The following is a 22213-nucleotide window of genomic DNA, read 5'->3' on the forward strand; positions in this document are numbered from 1 at the left end:
TTGGATTAGTTCATTGGACAAATATTTTGACTATGAGGAGGTTGATGATAAAAAGAAGGTGAAATTGGTAGTTACCAAATTGAAGGGTCATGCAGCTATTTGGTGGGATGAACTACAAACATTAAGAATAAGAAAAATAAAATCCAAGATTAAGTAATGGGATAAAATGGTGAGTAAAATGAAAGCTAAATTTATGCCAAAAGATTATCAGTTAAATCTTTTCAAACAGTTACAAAATTTAAGGCAAAAAGGAATGTCTGTCAAAGGATATACAGAAGAGTTTTATAGGCTGAGTATTAGAGCAGGACATGCAGAGGATGACATGGAGAAGGTAGCCAGATACATCAATGGCTTGAGATATGAGATACATGATGAGATCAGCTTGCTGAGTCTGAAGAAAATTGAAGATGCCTATCAAGCAGGTTTGAAGGCAGAAGAGAAGATGTTGAAGAAACAAAATCAGGGGAATAGAGGGAAAAGTTCAGTAAGAGGTAGAGGAACTACTAGACCAAGGTTTCAACAACATCAGAGTGAAGCAAGAGGTTCAAGTAGTAGACCACCACAAAGAGGAGACTTTAATAAACAGAGACTTTCACCGAGAGGAAGAGGCCGAGGAAGAGATATTCGATGTTATACATGTGGAGAATGGGGACATGGGTCATGGGACTATACTCATAATAAAGCAACAAGTCAGAGGAATGTTAATGTGGCTAAGGCAAAGGAAGTAAAACCTCAAATTGCAAACAAGGAAGAATCCCCTGAAGTAGGAGAATACGTGTTGTTCAAAAGGTTATTGCTTAAGGAAGAGAAAGAGACTGGACAACCATCTCAGAGAAAGGGTTTATTCAGAACTACATGTAAATCTAAAGGCAAATGTTGTAAAGTGAAAATTGACAGTGGAAGCACTGATAACCTTGTTTCTATAGAAATGGTGGACAAGCTAGGATTAGTGAAGACAGTACACCCTACTCCGTACAAAGTGTCATGGTTGCAAAAAAGACATCAGATTATTGTGACAGAACAATGCAAGGTAGAGATATAGATTGGTACTTATAAAGATGTGATATTGTGTGATATAATGCCAATGCATGTATGCCATGTATTGCTGGGAAGACCTTGGCAGTTTGATAGGAAAGTTATTCATGATGGGAGGAGAAATACTTATACTCTAGAGAAGGATGGAAATAAACATACATTGCTGCCATTGAAGGATGAAGCTAACAAAGGAACAACTGGAAACAGTGCTATGCTCATGAGTGGAAAGGAGTTGTTACAAGAGGTTGGAAAAGGTGAATAAATGCATTTTTTTGTCATAGGGAGACCTAAGGTAATTTTGACTTCCACAAACTTAGATGATTTACCTGAAGAAATCAAAACTCTATTGAATGATTTTGCTGATATTATTGTGGATGAGTTTCCAAATGAATTGCCACCAATCAGGAGTATTAGTCATCATATTGACCTAATACTAGGAGCAATTTTGCCAAACAAAGCAGCATGCAGGTTAACTCCTCAAGGGAATGCAGAAGTTGGAAGACAAGTGCAAGAACTGATGGATAAAGGACTAACAAGAGAAGGTCTTAGTCCATGTGCTGTACCAACAGTACTCAGCCCAAAGAAACAAGGTGAATGGCGTATGTGTATTGATTCCATAAACATAAACAAGATCACTATCATGTCTAGATTTCCTTTACCAGGCATGGATGATTTGATGAATTGCTTGAGTGGGTCAAAGTATTTTACTAAAATAGATATGAAGAGTGGATATCATCAAATAAGAATTAGAGAAGGAGATGAATGGAAGACTGCATTTAACAAACAATGGTTTGTATGAGTTGTTAGTGATGCCTTTTGACTCACTAATGCACCTAGCACATTCATGAGATTGATGAATGAAGTCTTGAAGGAATATGTAGAGAAAGTCCAAGCGATTTGGAACTGGCCTATTCCAAGGAACATATTTGAGGTAAGAAGCTTTCATGGTTTTGCAAGTTTTTATAGGAAATTTATTAGAGGTTTTAGTCATATTTGTGAACCAATTCTTGAAACAATCAAAGAGACTAATCAACCACTCAAGTGGACAGAAGCAGCAGAAATTTTTTTTAAGTTTCTCAAGAAGAAAATCTCAAATACACTAGTTTTATCTATACCTTATTTTGAAAAAGTATTTCAAGTTGAAATAGATGCTAGTGGAGTTGCGATTGGAGCAGTTTTGAGTCAGGAACAGAGACCAATGGCATACTTTAGTGAGAAACTAAATGAAGCTAAGAATAAGTATTCTTATTATGATAAATACTTTTATGCTATTATGTAAGCTTTAAAAAAATCGAGACATTATTTTCTACCAAAGGAGTTTATATTGTATTCTCACACTCATGCATTACAGTGCATAAACAACCAACCAAAATTGAACGAGAAAAATGCCAAGTGGGTAGATTTTCTACAAAGCTTTACTTTTGTGATCAAACATACCAGTGGTAAGTTGAACAAGGTTGCTAATGCTTTGAGCAGGGTAAATTTCATTGTGCAAGAAGTAAGATTTGGTATTGTAGGATTTGAAGAAATGGTTGATATGTATAAAGATGATGCAGATTTCAAAGATATTTATGCAGTTGTACAAAATCCAATAGTTCATAACAAGAGTGAGTGGTTAGATTATCTTATCCAAAGGAGATTTACTATTTAAAGGTAATAAATTGTGTATTCCCAAATGTTCTATGAGGGAAAACATAATTAATGAGAAACACAATGGAGGACTATCTGGTCACTTTGGACAAGACAAAACCTTTGCTCAGGTAAATGCTTTTTACTATTGGCCAAAGATGCAAATTGATGTTAAGAAATTTGTTGAGAGGTACAGGATATGTTGGCATGCTAAAGGGAGAAGCCAAAATATAGAATTGTACTAGCCATTGCCAATACCAGACCAACCATGGGATGCAGTTAGTATGGATTTTGTTTTGGGGTTACCTAGAACTCAAAGGGGGAAGATTCCATTTATGTTGTGGTAGATAGATTTTCAAAGATGGCACATTTCATTGCATGTAAGAAGACTAGTGATGCAACACATATTGCTAATATGTTTTTTTCAGAAGTTGTAAGGTTACATGGATTGCCTGTAAGTATTATGTCTGATAGGGATACCAAGTTTGTTGGGCATTTTGGAGAAGTCTTTGGAAGAAACTAGGTGCTAAACTTAGTTTCAGTTCAGCATAACATCCTTAAAAAGATGGATAGATTGAAGTGGTAAACAGAAGCTTAGGGAACATATTGAGAAGTTTAGTGTATCAAAATCCTAAGTAGTGGGATTTAGCACTTGCTCAGGCAAAGTTTTCTTATAATGACACTCCAAATCGAAGTGCTGGAATGAGCCAATTTCATATTGTTTTTGGAATGAATCCAAGAGGTGTGTATGAGCTCAAAAATTTGGGTAAATAGGAGACAAGAAGTGAAAAACCTGAAGAGTTTGCAGAGGAGATGTAGATACTACAAGAAGATGTCAAAGGAAAATTGCAGGAAAGCAGTGGAAAATATAAACAAAGAGTTGATATGAAGCGAAGAGAAAAAGAATTCCAAGTGGGGGATTTAGTGATGGTATACTTGAGAAAAGAAAGATTTCCTTCTAAGACTTACAATAAACTAAAGATGAAAAAGATAGGGCCATTTAGAATTGTAAGAAAGTTTTCAACTAATGCTTATGAAATTGAATTGCGAGAAGGAATTGGAATATCACCTATCTTCAATGTTATAGATTTGTATCCATACAAAGAGACAGAGACAGAGCTACAGAAGGAAGCTACATAAGATGAAGTTCAAACTTTGAACTGAGAAGAACAAATGCCAAAGGGAGTCAAGAAAGATTTGGAAGTTGTTTTGGAGAAAAGAGTATCCAAAAGAACAAGAGGACAAGTTTATTTTCAGTATCTAGTCAAATGGAAAGGACAACTAGTGGAGGATGCTGGTTGGTTGACAACAACAAAGTTGCAGAAGTATGGAGTAAACCTTGAAAGTCTAGGGGATGATTAATTTATTCCCCAGGAGTGTGATGCAGGAGCATCTGGACTTAGCCAACAATGTGATTGTTTGTTGACATGTTGTGGGTAAATGAGTTGAATTTCATTGACGTGAGTGGTCAAAAGTCAGTTTTAGTAGAAAGGGTTGGATCTCTCGAAAATGATCTTTACTTCATTATTGTAATAATTAGAAAATTGTATTATTTTTGGACTAAGGAATAAGTTGTTAGCATAGGTGTGTAACAGAGCTTAAGAATAGAGATTTTATTGTTAGATTTATTAAAATATAGATCGAGTTGTTAAGCAGTTAAATAGGTTTTGACTCATAAAAGATAAAAGAATGTAATGGAGAAGAATTGACTGAGATGATAAGGATTTGAGTGAGTAAGCAAGAGTTTGAGTGATAGATAGGGTTGAAGGTTGTTACAGAGGTCAAATAAAACTGTTGTAATTGAGCCAAGAGGGCCAAGACCCTGTAATTCCTATTTTATTGAATAAATTGATTAAGTGTGCAAGTGTGTGTTAATTCTGGTGTAGAAGTTCATTTGTGTCTGCACATTAGTGTTCTCGACCCTAAACGGGTATTTGCCATGTTTTAACGTTTTAATTATAAATCTTCGCATTTATGTGTTTTATCGTTAATCACGATCATTTAGCGTTAAAGGTTAATATTGGGATTAAGTGTTAAACCTTTCTCAAGGACTTTATTAAAGTTTTGATTTAAAGCACGTGGGCTATATTTGATAAGCAGGAAGCGGTATATCACGTGCTTAAAAAGTGGCAAGTGGTAACGTTCCATGTCCGCGCAATTAGCCTCGACGCTCGACACGTAGCACACGGAGGAGAGAGAAAACAACTTTTCTTGTGTGTGTGCGAAGTGATAATGACTATGCTAGAGTCCACGCGAGATCGCGCAATGACCGTTGGATCAGATAGAGTAGATCGACGGTGGAAAATCGACAGGCGAGTTGGTGATCGAGGAAAGTGATAGTCGTTAGATTTGGAGAGAGAAGATCAACGGTGCAAAGTGAAGCACTTGTTAAAAGGAAAAGTTAAAGTGGGTCCAACGATGTTTAGTGAGAAAAGCGGGACCCTCAAGGGAAAAAGGTCATGTATAGAATTCAATTAAACGTAGCTGATTAGTTATAAACTTAACCATTAGTCTATTTTTAGACTACCACCTTATTTTTTCAACCTTCTGCATCACAGGGTTGGAATTTACTAGTCATTAATGCCGACATCACATCGTCTATTTGCCATTGACGAATTGTTGACAGATTTTTTATTGGAGTTGAGTGAGAATTTCAAGTATTGAAATAGCATGATCCCTATAGGTTATGGAGATTTACTCCATGCAATATAGGAAAAATAGCGGAAATCCAACTACTAGGGCATGGCTGAATCCCAAATTTTTAATCCTCTGAAAATGACACATAGGCACATTCCTGATACTATCACACATAAGCACATTCCTCCTACTAAATGAGAGTAGACACCTAAAAAAGCAAGAGTCTTAAATTTAGTTTCCCATAATTTTTAACATTTTTTTTTGTGAAATTTAGTTTTTTTTTTTTTTAAGTATTTAATAGTTTTTATAATGGATATAGATTTAGCATTATTAAAAAACATGGAGCACTTAAAATTGTAAAATTAAATTTAGATTTGCAAAAATTTCCACCATTATTAAAATGATGCTGAAATTTAATTTCCATTACTTTTAAATTGAAGATATGGCCTCCTTACATATAAAACTTATTGCATATCAAATTTCCAATATCTCATTTTTGAACCTATGTAACTTATCACATGTAAAATATATAATATAACATATTTCTAAAAACTTACCTATGTAATTGGGAAAATAAAAAAAAGAGGGTTCATCAAACCACCTAAACTAAAATTCTTTGACAATTTTAAATATACAGTCAACTATTCATTTTCTTTAAAAAGCCATCGATGTATTCATGTAGATGGATGTTGTTTTCTTCCGGAAGCTGGAAACTAACATCTCGGTTGGATTGGATGTGTTGAAGTTACAATCTTTTGTTTGTCGTGGGGGATGGATAAGATTACGACCGGAGCAATTCCATGGTTGGGGTTTCAAGTGTTCCTGATTTGAAAGTGACATGGTCACAGTTCCAAGCATCAGCAAAATCGACATGTGGGTCCTCTTTCTCTGTGTGTAATGATACTCGTGTGGAGTCGGTAATAAGAATAATACAGTTAGATATTGTCTGAATGTGCCATAGATAAGACTCTGACTCAGGGATGACGAGTGAAGGAAGCAGGAAGTAGGTAACATCGAGTTGAGGATTCTTTGGTAATCAATATTTAATTATGACAAGTAATGATAGGTTTTCTCAGATATGGTAATCAAATGCCACGTTACTCTTAGCATGTGATCTTCAACATGTGATCTCCAAGTAGCTTGAGAGTACGCGTACTATTGACGGCTGAGATTAATCATTTTGATGTAATGGTTAAAGTTCATTAAAAACCCAATCTCCCAATTTGTAATCTCATTTTCGTTCATTTGACTTCGTCCATGAGGCCAGGTTGTTGCTCTGCAACTATACCATGTATTTCGATTCCCTAGCCGCATAGCTTGATTTCACTGCGAGTTACTGCTATTAAGGATCATTATCCACACAGGTTTAATTATCGCTCGCTGAATAAAGGTATTGCAATTGTTTTCTTTAGCTTTCTGCATTCACGGTTAAATTTATACTACCTCGTCAATTTTTCTCGCGTTTTCATTTACAGTTGCAATTCCTCTTACTCATTCGCTTTATGTAGCTTGTGGAACAAACCCATTATGCGTTTGGACATGAGTGAACCAGGATTTCGTTAACAAAAGATGTTATTCCAGGTAACTATTCATCACACTGTATTTTCTTCGCAATTGTTACCAGTTTCCTGTTTTTTTTACGACCTTAATTCGATTCCTTTCTTGGTTATAGAGGAAGGCGACCGCGCTGGAATTTGTTTTCAGGAATTACCTAGAAAATGTGCAAGGTAATAAGTTTTTCTTTCCTCCTTGGGAATTACTTTGTATATAATGTGTTTCGAATCCTCACATAGTCTAAAATTCAGAAATGAATCCTTTCCATTGGGAATTGGAGAGGGCATTTCCTTTGTTTCTAGTATGTTTGACATAACAAACATAGGAGTTAATTTAGGGTGCTAAGGGTTTGGAGCCCGAGAACCTGAGAGTTTTTATTATCTTTTTACCAATGTTATATCTCTATGGCTAAGATACGGAAACTCGTTCATTTGATAAGGATTCATGTTAGTGTTTTCCCGTTTAGTAACCTTACTGTTTTCCCTTATTAAATGATATACTGTATCTTGACACAAAATAATTCTGAGGAAGATGCACATCATTTCCTCTTTTGAAGGCACACACTCTATAGGACTACTACAAGATACATGGCTTGTAGTTGGACTAGGTTTTTTAGAATCCAATACAAGGTTCCTTAAGTTTTGTTGTTTGTTATCTCATTCTACCAGGGTTGGACACGAACAATGTGGCCACGACTTTTTTTTTTTCTTATTATCGAGGAATGATACGACCTTTAGGCCTTGACTATAACAATTATATATTAATTCTCACGAATCAATATACAAATGATATTTTTGTGAGATGTGTAAATGTTTTCTTCCTTAACATATACTAGCTATTTATACAGTTCCTAACTGAGATTAATGTTTAAGTATCTTTTATATGGAGGAACTGATTCCTGTACTTACCTTTTTTGGTTTAAAGGATACGAGTCTTTATATTGTTAGAGTTCTGCTTTTTATGCCCTTTATGTTCCCTCTCAATTTCTGTAGGGTTGTATGTTACTTAGTATAGGTTATTGCACTTGCATACATACCTGGAATAATGGTATTTAGTGTTATTTAAAATTTTTAAATATAAATACTATATGTCATTAAGTTGCTGCATATTTATTAAGTCGAAGGCGTTTTATAAGGGGAGTTCTTCGACCTCTTTTCGTCGTCTGGCAGCATCCAATCGGCAGAGGACACTACGACAGACGACACTTGTAGAATAGAGGTGAAAATACCAGTTAACTGTTAATTCCCTAATAAATGCACCATGAATCTGTGACAGGCGGCCTCTGAACTGGGAATTTGGCAAGCTACATTTTTCGTTGTCGATCACCTATATTAACGTGCCAGTTTTTATTTATTTTACGGTCGCGTCTCATTTTCAAAAACTGGGTGTTGCATTGAAGATTTATGCTCGGTCTCCATCCTTGCTTAGGTCAGATATAGGGCATGCCTCAGTATATCATGATTTGTTACTTGGACTTCCTTCTCTATCTGAACTGCAGCTTCCACTGCTATTCCTCTTTTGAATCAATTCCATGGCGATTTGCAGAGCTTTCCCATGCGATATTAGGTTTTCAATCAATTCCAACGTGGTTTGCAGTTTGCACACTTCTCTCATGTGATTTTCTTTTCTTACCTAAAAGCCGAGATGATAACCCTGATCGTTAATAATCTTGGGGTATTATTATTTTATAAATTTGTGCAAGAAAGATACAGATACCGACCTGACGTATAAAAAGCATCCCTCCATCTTAAGAAGGGAAAAAGAATATAGTAATACACAAAAGACATGGAGATTTCATTTCAATTTGGAAACAACTGGCGGTTTTGCACACATTTTGTGAAATGCGGTGAAGCAACAGTGGTTTTGAAGACACTACTTTGGTGTCCTATTTTTCTGTGTGGGAGGTTTCCCTATTTAGGTCCATGTAGAGGGACAACTCATCATCTTTGTCAATGGCATTCATTGTGAATTTGGCCAGCTAAGCATATGCGTTTTCTATGTGCTGGGGGGCCTCACATGGCCTTAATAGCTTTTTGATCCCTGAGCGCCACTTTTAATGGTATCAGCCTCGTAAAAAAGTATTACTCTTTGGGAGAACATGGTAGCACATGTTGATACATTTTCACGGGTTAAAAGTGGGGTATGAATAAGAGAGGGTGATAACATCTTTTCCACACCCATTTAAATTACAGTAAAATAAAAATAGAAATAAAGTTCTTCCAAAAAAAACTGATGTGTATTAAATAATTTAGGGGTTTTAAACTTTTAAGAGACTATAAACGATCTTCTCCTTACCCTATTTTCGACTAAAACACCTTTTATGATTGTTTTATGATTTCTGTTTATTAAATTTTCTGTGCAAGAGTTTTGCTTATTAATAAAATGTAGTTCTACTTTCTCCTTAGCCTATTTTCCACTTCAACACCTTTTAATATTTCTGCTTATTGAATTTTCTTGCACTTCTAAGATTTCTGCTTTTTAAATTTTGATAATAAAATGTATTTGTAAGAATAGCGACTATAAATGCTTTTTAAATTTTGATAATAAAATGTATTTGTAAGAATAGCGACTATAAAATTGTTTCACTAAGAATAGTGACTATGAAATAACACTTTAAATTTTGATTATAAAATGTATTTGTAAGAATAGCGACTATAAAATTGTTTCACTAAGAATAGTGACTATGAAATAACACTTTCTAAGATTTCTGCTTTTTAAATTTTGATAAGAATAGTGACTATGAAATAACACTTTCTAAGATTTCTGCTTTTTAAATTTTGATAAGAATAGTGACTATGAAATAACACTTTCTAAGATTTCTGCTTTTTAAATTTTGATAATAAAATGTATTTGTAAGAATAGCGACTATAAAATTGTTTCACTAAGAATAGTGACTATGAAATAACACTTTCTGCACCCAATGATAATGGATAATTGCAGATGTGGAGCCCGTGGAAATATTTGTTTTAATATAATTATTTTTTAATTAATTCAAATTACATATTTTTTTATTTAATTTAAAATAACGAATTTGAATTTTATATATTTTTTATTTTTAAAAATCAATAATATAATAATAATATAAATATTTAAATTATGAATGTGATTATATTTTATATAATCTTTTTAAATTAAAATACATGTTTAACATTATAAATATTTAAAACATAAGAGAGGAATATAATTTTTAGTAAAAAAGATCATAAATTTTCAATATATAAATAATAAATTGAATATAATTTTGTAATAAGATAATAAATTTGAAATATAGAAATAATAAATTGACCATATCAATTAACACGATTATAATTTTATAATCATTTAAAAATGAGTACTTTTTAATAAAAAAATTATTCAATTTCAATTATTCAATTTCAATTACGATAAAAGATGATTTTTATATTATTTTTTTATTTATATATAAATAATAAATTGACAATATCAATTAACACTATTATAATTTTATAATCATTATTTTAAAATGAGTACTTTTTAACCCAAAAAAATTATTCAATTTCATTATTATAATTTTATAATAAAATGATTACTTTTAATTAAAATAAAAATATTATTCAATTTAAGTTATCAATTTCATTATTATAATTTTATAATAAAATGATTATTTTTAATTAAAAAATTATTCAATTTCAATTACTTTTTAACTTAAATTATGAATGTGATTATGATGATGATGATGGTGGTGGTTAACGTCCGCTGAGACCATTATTTGGTCTATTGGACCTAAAGAAACAAATTATCTATTTTGATTTAAGATTTTATTCATATGCTCAAAAAGCTTGGAGAGAAACCTCCCGAGCTCACTATAATTTTGACATTGTAAAAGGCTAGGAAGGTTAGTATTGTAACAAAGATTGTGAAACTGAGATATAATGTGTTTATACGCTGGGCACTCTAAGAGGAAGTGGTTTTCATCCTCGATGTTCCTATTCTCACATATATGACAAATCTTTTGTTTACCTGTGTTTTTTTAAATATTTATGATATTAAATTTAAAATACAATTTAATATTATAAATATTAAAAAAAAAACCTTGTAATAAGATAATAAATTTTATATCAAATCTAACCTTGTAATAAGATAATAAATTTCCAATATATAAATAATAAATTGACAATATCATTTAACATTCCTATAATTTTTTTTAATAAAAGTTTTATATCAATTTCAATAGATGCACAAAGAAAATTAAAAAAAAATTAACATTATAAATATTTAAAAATAAGATAATAAATTTCCAATATATAAATAATAAATTGACAATATCATTTAACATTCCTATAATTATTTTTTAATAAAAGCTTTATATCAATTTCAATAGATGCACAAAGAAAATTAAAAAAAGGTTAACATTATAAATATTTAAAAAGAACAGAGAAAATAATATAGTTTTGGAATAAGATAATAAATTTTCAATATATAAATAATATATTGAAATCCATATTAATTAATACTCATATAATCTTATAATAAAATGATTATTTTTTAATAAAAACTTTATATCTATAAAAAATTTATATCTATTTAGTTTTGGAATAAGATAATAAATTTTCAATATATAAATAATAGATTGAAATCCATATTAATTGATACTCATATAATCTTATAATAAAATGATTATTTTTTAATAAAAACTTTATATCTATTTCAATCATGATGTTTTTAAGGATTTTGCACAAAGTTTTAAATCTATTTATATTTAATTATATAACCAAAAGTTGATCTATTTATATTTAATTATATAACCAAAAGTTGATGAGAAATCTAAATTAATCAAAATATTCACTAATTTTGGGCCTCTCGAGTTTTGGATTTTGGAATCGATTTGCAAGTAGTCCCATGAGTGTTCAAATATGTGGAGGTGACACCGATAAGCCCTTAGTGTAGGAGGATACAAGTAATATGAAAGAAAGTCTCATTATTAACTCTAACCTCTAGAGTTTTGGTGTTTGGAATTGATTTGCGAGTAGTCCCATCTGTGTTCAAATCTATGGAGGCATCATCCATACGGTCGTAGCCTAGGAGGATATAAGTAATATGAAAGCAAGTCCCATCACTAACTTTGGTCTCTTGAGTTTTAGTGTTTGGAATCGATTTGCAGGTAGTCCCATCTATGTTCAAATCTGTGAAGTCGTCACCCATAAGCATGTACTGTAGGAGGATACAAATAATACGAAAGCAAGTCCCATCACTAACTCCGACCTCTCAAGTTTTGGTGTTTGGAATCAACTTGCAAGTAATCCCATCACTATTGAAATCTCAAATCTCTTGAAACACACGTAGTGTAGGAGGATACAAGTAATATGAAAGAAAGTGCGGCCTTTGGAGTTTTGGTGTTTGGAATCGATTTGTAAGTAGTCCCATTAGTGTTGAACTTTCAAATCTCTTGAGACGCTCGTAATGTAGGAGGATACAAGTAATATGAAAGCAGTCTAATCACTAACTTCGGCCTTTCGAGTTTTGGTGTTTGGAATTGATTTTCGGCCTCTCGAGTTTTGGTGTTTGGAATTGATTTTCGGCCTCTCGAGTTTTGGTGTTTGGAATTGATTTACAGCCTCTCGAGTTTTGGTGTTTGGAATTGATTTTCGGCCTCTCGAGTTTTGGTGTTTGGAATCGATTTACAGGTGGTCTCATTGGTGTTTGGAATCAATTTGCAAGCAGTCCCATGAGTATAATTGGTTTTACTCAAGTTATATATTTTATGTTCACTTCTTTTTTTCCCTTGAAAAAATCGTAATTTTATTTATTCATGAGACAAAATTACATGTTGTAGATGCTAAATAGCATATGCATATGATTTGTTCCTCTTTTCACAGGATACATAAAAAAATTTAAAAAATTTAAGTTAGCCTATACTTTCCTACCTTTCTTCTTTTCCACTTTTCGCCAACCTTCAGTGTTGGGAGTGGATGTTACAATGGCAAGCTGATTTTCATTTGTATTTATGAGATATTCTTTGTCTCAGTGAGAGGCTTGTGATCCATGAGCTTGTTTGCTACTACTTAGCTGATTTTCATTTGTATTTATGAGATATTCTTTGTCTGAGTGAGAGGCTTGTGATCCATGAGCTTGTTTGCTACCACTTACTTCCATTTGGGTCTCTTGTTGTTGTGGGGGGTTGCACTGATTGGTGGGGTATTTCTCTTCCTTTTTTGTAGTGTTCTAGCCTTTTTGTGCATCTGATTATGCTTTGTTTTTTGTGGGTTTTGCTATTTCTGCTTCTTCTTCCACGAGGTCTGTATATGCCAACCTTTTGGCTTTTTCTATTGCTTCTTATTCCATTGGGGGTTTCTTTTGGCCAATGGAAAGGCACTATGAAGGTGTCGTGTTTGTAAGCATCCACAGCATTGAAAAGCTCTATTTTCATTGTCTAATGGTTGAGTACACATTGAATTATTGAAATTCAATGTCCCTAGCTAAGATCTACTTCAACACATATCCTAGCGAATTTAAATATTCCCCTTGTAAGTCTGTTCCACGGAGTTACCAATGGCAATTAAAACATTATGATGCCATAGGTGTAATGGTAGGTTATCCAACCTGACCTATAGTCACATTTTTTATACCACCATAGTGTTGGCATCGTACTCGGACCAAGCGGTCATGAATAGTCCAGAATTGTCCCAGAACCATGGTCTCTTATTAAGGATTTGTTTTCGTTCTTGTGCTATGTTGAATCTGACTATGAAAATCCCCATGTGGCATAGATATATTTCACAATTTGTTGACCATGCAGCATGTATCCATTGGTGCAAAACCTCAGATTTGGGCCAAAGGCCATTAAATCTACATATAACTGCATTGTTATAGAGTTCTAAATTTAAGCCGTTTGTCAAGCATTGAGATTGTGAGAACAAGATTCTAAGGTTTTTGTTCCACCATATAGGGTCCTGGTAGTTAAGCCAGTGCAACCAATGTTGTTGGTTTGATTTGTGCTCTTTCTTGCATTGAGATTGTGAGAACAAGATTCTAAGGTTTTTGTTCCACCATATAGGGTCCTGGTAGTTAAGCCAGTGCAACCAATGTTGTTGGTTTGATTTGTGCTCTTTCTTTTCCTTTCATTGCATCTTTAAAAGAGCCTGTGTTTCTTGCACTGGTCGGAGAGCATTCGCTCAGGAGATTTGCATATTTAGTATGATATTTAGTATGATAGTCGAATCGTGAAGCCTGTGATTGTCCTGCACGATGTGTCCTCAATAAATCAGAGTTTGATTGCTTACTAGTATACCGAGGTGTGTCTGTACTTCATGCCTCAAGTCTTGTATCCTCAACCCTTTCGAGAGCCTCCAGCAGAGATGACTGCCTTCCAATGTTTTGATGAAAATTTGTATAGAGTCCTCCTCATTAGTGTGTGTATCTGGCTGAGAAAAAACTGGATCTGTTTCCAATGTGCCCAGATAACAGATCTAGGCATATTACTGCTTTGTCGGATTCTTTGTTCGCTGGATCTGGACCCTGGAGGCATTACAATGGATCATATGCCAGATCTGTCCATTTCCTATTTCCAGCTTGGGTCTAGCTTTGTATCGTGCACAAATATGCTTTGCTCATAGGATCGAGCCCAATAGTTTGGGAATCGGTCTTCTGCTTGGGAAACTCTATTGGATCGCTCTGAGATAAGGCTCATGAGGGAGGATCATATGAGAGGATGACAGTTACGGGACCGGCTCCAACTGGTTTATGCACCTCGTATGCTTTCAGCGACAACGGATCTGTGGTGTTGGGTGCTGAACCCTTGACCATGCTCTTCATGGCATTGGGGAGAACTACACCCATCGCCCCTGCAGCACCCTCGAGCATCTTTATGCGCACCCTGGCCTCCTTACGCTTTTTCTTCCTGAGCTCGCCTTTTCGCACATTAATACTCCCTACCTTTTGCACCTGAACAATCAGCCTGAGCACCGTCTCCCCCGGCCATCCGGGACATTTCTTGTCTGCCGGAGCGTTCCCGTGCTCAACCTCGCAGCTTCGCTTTTGGCCCGCTGAAGGGTTACCGCTCGGGGTATTGGGGCTAGATCTGAAGTGTTTTCCTCCTCCCAAATGCTATTCGAAGCCGATCTCACACTCATACGCAGCAGATGTGGCTTTGGGTATTCTGTTCCAGAATCTCGAAAGAACCTCGAGACGCTGAGTGCAGAGCCCGCATTCATCATTGCCTTTGAGCGCTAAGGGCGTATCAATCGTAATCCGTGATCCACCTCTTCTCAGAGTCACGATCTCAGAGCCAATGACGAAACCACCAAAGAGAAAGTAAACCCTAACTCGCCTTGCCCACTCCATACTTTCCCTCCTCACCGACATCATTCTCGTTAAATGTCTAATTTTATGTTCACTTCATTATCTAATCAGTTTTATTTTTTAAGAAAACACACGTCATAAACATAGTTGAAAATTTTATTGTATTTTTTTTTTCACAATTTTTTATTCAAAATCAACTATAGAATTGTAAAAATTAATTATCAAAATAGTTATTTTATGTTCACTTCATTATCTAATCAAATTTATTTTTTAAGAAAACACACGTCATAAACATAGTTGAAAATTTTATTGTATTTTTTTTTTTTCACAATTTTTTATTCAAAATCAACTATAGAATTGTAAAAATTAATTATCAAAATAGTTAGAATTATAATTATAATTATTGTAATTATGAAAACCAATAATATAAAAATAAATTTTAAATTATGAATGCTATTGTATTTTACATAATCTTTTTAAATTATTATATTTTACATAATCTTTTTAAATTTTTATATTTAAAATACAGGTTAAACTTATAAATATGTGAATGCTATTATATTTTACATAATCTTTTTAAATTATTATATTTTACATAATATTTTTAAATTTTTATATTAAAAATACATGTTAAACTTATAAATATTTAAAAGAATAAATACAATAATATAATTTTGTAATAAGACAATAATTTTTCAATACATAAATAATAAGTGATAAATATTTATGGTTTTAAATTTTTATATGTAGAATACAAGTTTAACTTATAAATATTTAAAAGAAAAGATATAATAATATAATTTTGTATTAAGAGGATAATTTTTGAATGCATAAATAATAAATTTCAAATTAATAGTGATATAATCCTATAATAAAATGATAATTTTTAATAAAATTTTGATATGAATTTCAAGCATGATAAAAGTTTAAAGTGGAATAAAAGTTAATTAGATTGATGTTTTAAAGGATTTTGCAGCTTTTAAATCTACTATTCATATCATGAAAAATTGATGAGAATTCCAACTTAATCAAAATTTTCACTTGGTAAACTATTTTAATATTTTGAAAATTATTATTATTCTTAGATCTAAGAGTTTTGTGCATATTTTGAGAATTGTTATTATTCTTAGATCTAAGAGTTTTGTCATCTATATGACATGTTTTGGGAATTGTTATTATTCTTTTTATCTTAACATCATACCTTGAAGCGTTGTGATGAGATTGTTGTGTTCTTTTCCGTGTTTATACAAGTGTTTTTTTTGTGAAGGGTCGTATATTATTGTTTTGTTTTATTTGCACTACTTTAAAGATTTATTTGTTATTTATTACTATTTTATTCTAATTATTTAAGATTATGGATATACAAATATTATTTTATCATTTTTTTAATATTTTTTTAATTGTTTTATTTAACAACCAAAACTATTTATAAATTTGATTTAGATTTTTCTATATTTATTATAGATATACAAATACTAATTTATCAATTTTTTTGGTTATATTTTCTTTTTATTTGTTTTATTTAATAACCAAAACTATTTATAAATTTGATTTAGATTTTTCTATATTTATTATGGATATACAAATATTAATTTATCATAATTTTTTTTTTTTTTTTTATTTTTTATATTTTCCTTTTATTTGTTTTATTTAGCAACCAAAACTATTTATAAATTTGATTTAGATTTTTCTATATTTATTAGTATATTACAATATTATCGTGTTATTTGCTTTATTTAGCGACCAAAACTAAAAATACTAGAAAGGTAAAATGAAATTTTTTTATTCATTCAATCTTCATGAATGTTTCGAGGAGTTTTATTTGATTTGTGGTGATTTTGTTTATCATAAGAATTAATTAACCGAACATAAAGTTATTTCATGATATATGAATATAAATTTACATAAAGTTATTTCATGATATATTACCCAAGATAAAGTTATTTCATGATATATGAATTTAAATTTACATAAAGTTATTTCATGATATATATTCAATCTTCAAGAGTGTTTCGAGGAGTTTTATTTGATTTGTGGTGATTTAATTTAGCTAGATTCAATTTTATTTTAAATATATTTAAAATAAATATAGTTTCTTTTTGTGAGAAGTTAAATTAAAAATATATTTTATTTTAAATATATTAAAAAAATGTATATATATTTTTTTGAGAAGTTAAATTAAAATTAAAAATATGAATTTATAATATTTTAATTTCTATTTAAGACTGGTTATTATTTCTACTTAAGATTTTGTTATTATGAACTTTGTTTATTTAATAAATTTGGTTTATTTATTTATTTTAGGATAATAAATAAGAGTATTTTTTAATGAAAAATTTAGAAAAATTTATAAAATCTTTTCCATATTTTTTTATATTCAAAATTTTTTTATTGGGTAAAGTTCATTCATAATTTTTTAATTTCTACTTCAGACTTGTTATTATTTCTACTTAAGACTTGTTATTATGAACTTTGTTTATTTAATAAATTTGGTTTATTTATTTATTTTAGGATAATAAATAAGAGTATTTTTTAATGAAAAATTTAGAAATTTGGTTATATAAGAAAATGTGGATTTACTATTAAATATTTTGTTTTTTGTTTATTTATTTATTTTAAGATAATAAATAAGAGTATTTTTTAATGAAAAATTTAGAAATTTGATTATATAAGAAAAAGTGCATTTGCTATCAAATATTTTGATATGAATATATTAATGTCATATTGTTTTATTTTTTTAATTTCCTGATTCTATTCATTCAATTTTCATAAGTGTTTCAAGGAGTTTTATTTGATTTGTAGTGATTTTGTTTATCATATGAATAAATTATAGCATTTAATTAGCATACTTCATTATATATGAATTTAAATATAAACATATGAATAAATTATAGCATTTAATTAGCATACTTCATTATATATGAATTTAAATTTACATAATAACCCATGTAAGTCTATCTTATGAATTATAAGACATTGATAATTCCTTCACTTAATACTTTGATTCATTTTTTATTTTAAATATATTAAAAATGTGTATATTTTTATTAAAAATAAAAATAAAAATATTTTAAATATATTAAAAAAACTTGTATATCTTTTATTGAAATGTATTATTATCATGTGATTTATGCCAAAAAACTCTTTCATAATTTATCTTATGAATTATAAGGCATTGAGAATTCCTTCACTTAATACTTGATTCAATTTTTATTTTAAATATATTAAAAAATGTGTATATCTTTATTAAAAATAAAAATAAAAATAAAAATATTTTAAATATATTAAAAAAATTTGTATATCTTTTTTTGAAATGTATCATGTGATTTATGCCGAAAACTCTCTCATAATGTTAAACTAAAATTAAAAATATTTACAATTTTTTCTTAATATATTTTTATATTTTTATATTCTACATAATCTTTTTAAATTTTTATATTTAAAATACATGTTAAACTTATAAATATGTAAAAGAATAAATACAATAATATAATTTTGTAATAACATAATAATTTTTCAATACATAAATAATAAGTGATAAATATCTATGGTTTTAATTTTTTTTAATGTAGAATACAGGTTTAACTTATAAATATTTAAAAGAAAAGATATAATAATATAATTTTGTATTAAGATATAGTTTTTGAATACATAAATAATAAATTCAAATTAATAGTGATATAATCCTATAATAAAATGATAATTTTTAATAAAAATTTGATATGAATTTCAAGCATGATAAAAGTTTAAAGTGGAATAAAAATTAATTATATTAAAAGGATTTAGCAGCTTTTAAATCTACTATTCATATCATGAAAATTGATGAAAATTCCAACTTAATCAAAATTTTCACTTATTTTTAATATTAAACTATTTTAATGGAAAAAGTGTTTTTTTTTTTTTTTTAAATTAAATGTCTCTCAATTATGTATTTCTTGTTAGCCCATCTAATCAATTTGTTGGTTTCTTTCTTTCTTTTATTTATTGTTTCTCTGTTTTGTTGTTGTTGTTTTATTTATTTGTTTATATTTATTATTATATTATAATATTTTCTTTTTATTTGTTTTATTTAACAACCAAAACTATTTATAAATTTGATTTAGATTTTTCTATATTTATTAGTATATTACAATATTATCTTGTTAGTCGTTTTATTTAGCGACCAAAACTAAAAATACTAGAAAGGTAAAATGAAATTTTTTTGTTCATTCAATCTTCATGAGTGTTTCAAGGAGTTTTATTTGATTTGTGGTGATTTTGTTTATCATAAGAATTAATTAACCCAACATAAAGTTACTTCATGATATATGAATTTAAATTTACATAAGAATTAGTACAAGTCACCACAACTAAAAATATTAGAAAGGTAAAATGAATTTTTTTTGTTCATTCAATCTTCATGAGCGTTTGAAGGAGTTTTATTTGATTTGTGGTGATTTTGTTTATCATAAAAATTAATTAACTCAACATAAAGTTACTTCATGATATATGAATTTAAATTTACATAAGAATTAGTACAAGTCTAACTTACGAATTAGAAGAGATTGAGAATTCTTTCGCTTAATATTTTGATTCAATTTTATTTTTGAATATATTTTAAAAAATGTATAGATTCTTTTTGTGAGAAGTTAAATTAAAAATAAATTTTATTTTAAATATATTAAAAAAAGTGTATATATTTTTTTGAGAAGTTAAACTAAAATTAAAAATATTTATAAAATCTTTTCAATAATTTTTATATTTAAAAAGTTTTTATTGAGTAAAGATCATATATAATTTTTTAATTTCTACTTAAGACTTGTTATTAGGAACTTTGTTTATTTAATAAATTTGGTTTATTTATTTATTTTAGGATAATAAATAAGAGTTTTTTTATGAAAAATTTAGAAATTTGATTATATAAAAAAAGGTGCATTTGCTATTAAATATTTTGATATGAATATATATATTAATTTCATATTGTTTTATTTTTTTAATTTCCTGATTCTATTTATTCAATTTTCATAGGTGTTCCAAGGAGTTTTATTTGATTTGTGGTGATTTTGTTTATCATATGAATAAATTATAGCCATTTAATTAGCATACTGCATGTTACATAAGAACCCATGTAAGTCTATCTTATGAATTATAAGACATTGAAAATTCTTTCACTTAATACTTCGATTCAATTTTTATTTTAAATATATTAAAAAAATGTGTATATTTTTATTAAAAATAAAAATAAAAATATTTTAAATATATTAAAAAACCTTGTATATATTTTTTGAAATGTATTATCATGTGATTTATGGTGAAAAACTCTTTCATAATGTTAAACTAAAATTAAAAATGTTTACAAATTTTTCTTAATAAATATTTTTTTTTAATACTTTTATATTAATTTTTTTTTTTTTAATTGATTAAAGATTATCTATAATTTTTGAATTTGTAGTTAAGACTTGTTCTTATGGATTTTGTTTATTTAATAAGTGTAGTTTATTTATTTATTTTAGGATAATAAATAGGAGTAATTCTCTATGCAAATTTTAGAAATTTGATTATATAAGAAAAAGTGGATTTCTATTAAAGGTTTTGGTATGAAGATATTAATGTCATATTGTTTGAAATTATTGTTCTTTTAACTAAGTTTCTAGGAACTAGGTTAGGTCTAGGTTGGGGGAGATTTAATATTGGATGGAAGAACATATGCCCTCTAAGATTGTGGAGTGGATCTTGCAGGCTCTTTGAGATATTTTAATTCCATCAAATACCATCTAAAATTGTGGGGTGAGCTTGGAGGCTCTTTGAGATATTTTAATTCCATCAAATACCATCTAAAATTTGTGGGGTGAGCTTGGAGGCTCTTTGAGATATTTTAATTCCATCAAATATGGATTACATCGTCAACCCTCATTGAAGTAGTTTAACATGTTAATATTTAAACTTTTCTTTACCCATTATTATTTAAAATTTATAAACTAAAATTTCAAATTTAATGGTGAAGTTAGATAAATACCATCTAAAATTGTGGGGTGAGCTTGGAGGCTCTTTGAGATATTTTAATTCCATCAAATACCATCTAAAATTTGTGGGGTGAGCTTGGAGGCTCTTTGAGATATTTTAATTCCATCAAATATGGATTACATCCTCAACCCCTCATTGAAGTAGTTTAACATGTTAATATTTAAACTTTTCTTTACCAATTATTATTTAAAATTTATAAACTAAAATTTCAAATTTAATGGTGAAGTTTAGATAATTATACTTTAAATTAATAAATTTTAAATAAAATTTTAAATTTTAAGACTTGGGTATTTATCCAATTTTTTTTTATATAGATGGAAAATTTGAAGATACTACATTTTTAAAAACAAAAACAAAGATCAAATAGGTCATAGAAAAACCACTTAAAAATACATTTATAAGAGTCTTGATTTTTTTAAAAACAAAGATCAAATAGGTCATAGAAAAACCACTTAAAAATACATTTATAAGAGACTTGATTTATTTGGGATTAAAAATACAAATATAAGAGCCTTCATCTATTTGGGGATGCAACATCTTTAAATATTTAATTTTTTCTCTCCTAAATGTAGAAAACCTCTTGTGGATTCTAAAATTCTAGTATCATTTTAAATGGTAAATATTTTAATAGTTTCATAACATGATCAATTTTTTTTTTTTTAAATATAGATGGAAAATTTGAAGATACTACATCTTTAGAAATCAAGATCAAATAGGTCATAGAAAAACCATTTAAAAATAGATTCATAAGAGAGTAGATTTAAAACAAAGACCAAATAGGTCATAGAATTTAAAAATATATTTATAAGAGCGTTCTTAAAAATACATTTATAAGAGCATTTATTTATTTGGGGATGCAATATCTTTAAATATTTTATTTTTCTTCTCCTAAATGTAGAAACCTCTTATGGATTCTAGAATTTTAGTATCATTTTAAATGGTAAATATTTTAATAAAAATACATTTATAAGAGCCTATTTAGTTGGGGATGCAACATCTTTAAATATTTTATTTTTCCTTTCTTGTGGATTCTAGAATTCTAGTATCATTTTAAATGGTAAATATTTTAATAGTTTCATAACATGATCAATTTTGTTTT

The sequence above is a fragment of the Pinus tabuliformis genome, chromosome 4_2, assembly GCF_031772625.1.
Source record: "Pinus tabuliformis cultivar Carrire ecotype Pingquan chromosome 4_2, CPIR1, whole genome shotgun sequence".
NCBI classification, from domain to species: domain Eukaryota; kingdom Viridiplantae; phylum Streptophyta; class Pinopsida; order Pinales; family Pinaceae; genus Pinus; species Pinus tabuliformis.